The following is a 4,869-nucleotide window of genomic DNA, read 5'->3' on the forward strand; positions in this document are numbered from 1 at the left end:
TGTTTTTCAGAATCTCCTAGATGGGCATCCCATCGTTGATAGTAATTGATGTTGACTTCCATGGAAATGCTAATTTTGTAGCAGTCAGTGTCAATCAGTCCTCATCAGTTACATTCATATAAAATAAGTGGTGGTCACTGTGAAATCTCTAACAAGTAATCAAGACTACTGACAGAAGGGGAAGCTCTTAAATTACAATTGTGCAGGTAGGTTTTTGGTCTTTTTTTTTTCCCTGACATGCTCATTTAAGCATTATAAATTGGAGCAATATGTAGCAGAATATCTTAAACTCAGTGTGAAAATTTCCTTGTCTCTCTTATGCAAAAATCTAGCAAACCTCTGCTTTTGAACCTCAAGAAATCCATCAATGTATAAAAATACAGTCTTCCACAATGGGATTTTATAGTCAAATACTTCTTTTTAAAAAAATCTCTTTCTTCTAACATTGGCATTGCTTGTGCTCCAAGCATTGTAAATATACGTACCTATAGGATTTCTCCAGCAGAGTACAGTCTTTTAAAAGACAATAATAAATGACAAATTAGAAAGATTAAAAGACTGCAAAAAATATGCAATAAACCACCAAACAATATTTTTGTGGTTTCATTCACTTCAAATTGGAGTAACTGGAGTTACTATTTTTTTTGATAGACTGGTGCTAGTCATCTCCACAAATCTTTAAAGATAAAAATTGTCACTAAGATGTAGTTCTTCGTAGTTCTGCATAGTCTTCCAGCAAAGTAATATTCATCTCATTCTAGAATGCCTACTAGCTTCTTCAGTTGCCTAAGGTAAGTTATTTAAGATGAAAATATGAAACATTATCATTTAGAATGGGACTTATTTACATCATACTGACAGTGTAAAACATTCAAATTACATTTAAATTGCATAGAGGCCCTTTTGCACTGTCGATAGAGCAAAAGATATTTTGGAGCAAATGTGAATGCTTTTCACAGTTTTCCTATGTATTTCAGCTAAGTGTTCTTGAACATTTATTTAAAAACATCTGCCTATTTTACTTAAATTGGAGGCAGTCCCTACACTGAACAAGCCCCATAGCCATTATTGAGCTTCGTCTTGCTTTGTCCAGACTAGAGAAGAGAAAGATAAGGGGGTTCTAATTGCTGTCTTCAGTTACCTGATGTGTGATTATACAGACGATAGAGTCAAAGTCTTCTTGGAGGAGCACAGCAAAAACCAAAACTGGAACAGATTGCCCAGACAAACTGTGCAATCTCCACCCTTGGAGGTATTGCTAACTTGACTGAATGAAGACTGATCTAACTTTGTCAGTCTTGCCTTGAGCAGTAGACTGAATGATCTCTCCCTGCAATAATAAAGCATTAAATTTAAACAAAGATTTTACAGAAAGAGAAAAAAAGTTCTGTTTAAACTATATTGATTTAGTAGATTTTAAAGTTTGTTTGGGTTTTGGTGGTTTTTTTTTCTGGGGTAGGAGATGTCTTTTTTTTTTTTTTTTTCCTTCCCATAACTTTTAAAGTGAAAACTTTGGCTGACTTTCAGCAGTATGTTCATTTTAAATGTGGATACACCTAAAATAAGAAGACAGGAGACACTGAGTCTATGTCTATGCTGTTAAACAAGAGAGGTAGGGACACAACTCTTTAAAACCTTTTTGAGGTTAAGAGGAAACTGTGTTTCTGTTTTCTATTTTGTTTTCTCTTGCAGCCCAACTACTTTAGTATTTGTAAATCATGCACTTCAGATTACATTTTGTACAGCTGGAAGGAGAAGGGAGCATGTGGGTAAATGGGATACTTCAGGGTGTAAGAGTCCAACTTGTTTGGTCAGATTCAATTGGAGCACTAGGTAAGATATAAGCAGTTGAACCTGGTGCAGTCTTGATCATTTTACTTTTTGGAAGCAGTACCTAGAGTGACCAATCATCATAACTGTTCCTACATACCACCTTGGATAAACCTAGTTGGGTTTGTCCAAAACAGAGGAAGGTAACATGGTAATACCTAACTAGCAGTAGTATGATAGTCAACCTCAGTTTTTTGTTCTGTTTTCCATGTCAGTATAGATGTACCATGAATCTTCTGAGTTTCAGTTTGCACAATCCAGAAGTAGAGTGAAATAAAAAAAATGAGACACTGGTATATGAGTTATTGTAAAATTTGAAATAATTCTGATAGCATTTTGTGCTCACAGTCTTTCAGTACTCAAACATTATTAGCTGGGCAAGAAAAGGTAGTTTTATTTGTACACAAACACAAAATCATCTATATAGCTATTTGTGGATGATTTTCATAGGAAGCCCTTTCTTTGCCACACACTTCAGTGACACTGAAGAACATCAATGATAATCAAAGTTAATGATTATTTATTCATCACTGATTGCTATTTTTGATTGAAAGCTTCTTCCTCCATCTTCAAGATAACCAAAAAGACTTATTTTTAGACAGTAAGATATACTATACTTAAGGTCTGCATCAAATTAAGAATTACAGAGTTCTTTTTGCAGTTGAATATAATGGAAGAATAATTAGAGAAAACATATGGAGATGGTTAGAAGGGACAGATAACAAAATTTAAAAAAAAAAGATAATTGATATTTCTTAAAACCCTCCAGAGTACAAATAAAATTGATAGGGATGAAAGAATACTGGTTAAAATGTTTCTGGAAAAAAGATTGTAAGTGAAATATATATAATAATTTCAGAATAATAATATCAGTGAAGATAAATTATTGATAAAAGCATGAGGTTCATTAACAGTAAAGCATGAAAATACTATAATATTTACTTTTGATATAGTCAGGTTTTAAAGAGGCTTTTAGAACATCATAAACAATTAAGCAAATGACATAGTGACATCTAAACTTTACATGGGTTTTAATTTTCATCTCCATATCTTATGTGTTCCATGATAGCTCTTCAAATTGCCCGGAGGAAGAGAACCTGCTAAGGAATTTTCTATACTTATTTTCAAGAGCCTTTCTAAAATAGTATAGGACAAAGGTTTTCTTCCTGCTTCATAACTTTCTTTTTTTCATTTTTCCTTTTTCTAGCTCAGTGTTAGTTTTATCTACATCAGCTTTGTCTTCATCTGAATTCTCTCACTGAAGACAAACCATGAGTAAGATTTCCTGTTCTAAAGAACATTCCCTGCTACCAGTCATTCAAGAACAGCAAAAAGTAATCCACACCCAACAATAAAGACACAGTAATTGGGAGATCACAGAATCACAGAATGGCAAGGGTTGGAAGGGACCTCTGGAGATCATCTAGTCCAACCCTCCTGCTAAAGCAGGTTCACCTAGAGCAGGTTGCAAAGGACTTCGTTCATGTGGGCTTCGAATATCTCCAGAGAAGGAGATTCCACAACCCCCCCGAGCAGCCTGTTCCAGTGCTCTGTCAACCTCAAATTAAAGAAGTACTTCCCCATATACTACTGAAACCTCTTATGTCTCAATTTGTGCCCATTGCCCCTAGTCCTGTCGCTGGATACCACTGCAAAGGGTCTGGCTCCATCCTCATGACATCCACCCTTGAGATACTTGTATGTGTTGATGAGGTCCCCTCTCAGTCTTCTCTTCTTCAGGTTGAACAATCCCAAATCTCTCAGCTGTTCCTCACAGGGGAGATGCTCCAATCCCCTTAACATCCTTGTTGCGCTCCTCTGAACTCTCTCTAGGAGTTCCTCATCCTTCTTGAACTGGGAAGCCCAGAACTGGACACAGTACTCCAGGTGGGGTCTCACCAGGGCAGAGTAGAGGGCGAGGATAACCTCCCTCGACCTGCTGGCCACACTCCTCTTGATGCGCCCCAGGATACCATTGGCCTTCTTGGCAACAAGGGCACACTGCTGGCTCATGGTCAGCTTGTCATCTACCAGGACTCCCAGGTCCCTCGCAGCAGAGCTGCTTTCCAGCAGGTCAGCCCCCAGCCTGTACTGGTGCATGGAGTTCAGCCTCCCCAGGTGCAGCACTCGACACTTGCCATTGTTGAACTTCATCAGGTCCCCTTCTATCTTCCATCTCTTTATAGATTATAGAAAGCCTACATTTATTCCATCCGTCCTAATCTACCGGTCAGGTGCTAGGGTTTCTACAGGTAAGTCAGGCCCTAGGACATTCTCTTTGTTCCATCTTTCAGTTTACTCCTGAAAGAATAATAGTAATAGAAGTGTTTCAATCATATTATTGTATATAAATGACAACAAAGTAGTGTCCACAGGTTCAATGCTTTCGAAAGATAAATATCAAGAACCAGTTATCTTTAGAAACAAAGTCAGAGTTCCAAAGCAGGAAATTAGAACTGGATTAATTACAGCCTCACTTTTTGGTACGAGTGTCAATATGTGGTGTCAGAAAAGTGATGGACTGTACTGTTCCTGGCTAGTGAATTTTTAAGGAAAGAAAAAGTATTGGTCCCTGAAAAACAAGGTTGCAAAAGTCAACAGATCACTAAAAACTTGCAGTGTGCACAGAACCTGATGGGATGCACACAAGTGCTGAGACAGCTGGTCAACGTCATTGTGAGGCCAGTCTTAACTGTCTTTGAAAAGCCATGGAGATCAGGAAAGATTCCTGAGAATGAGAAGAAAGCAAAAGTCACTACTATCCACAAGAATGGCAGAAAGGAAAATTCAGGGAATCACAGCCTCTACTGGATCCCTGGGACAGTAATGTCTCAAACCCTCTTGGAAAGCATTTCAAGCTGAATGAAAGACAAGAAGGTGATTGGGAGTAGTCAGCATGGGTATACAAAGTAGAAATCATGCATGATCAACCTGATAACTTTTTATAATTTTATTATTGGGTTGATAGACACAGGGAGAAAAGTGGATGTTTGAGTGTAGCAGGTCTTTCAACATTGTTTCTCATGACATCTTCAGAGA

Source organism: Egretta garzetta, unplaced genomic scaffold (assembly GCF_000687185.1).
Source record: "Egretta garzetta isolate BGI_Z169 unplaced genomic scaffold, ASM68718v1 scaffold298, whole genome shotgun sequence".
Lineage (NCBI taxonomy): Eukaryota > Metazoa > Chordata > Aves > Pelecaniformes > Ardeidae > Egretta > Egretta garzetta.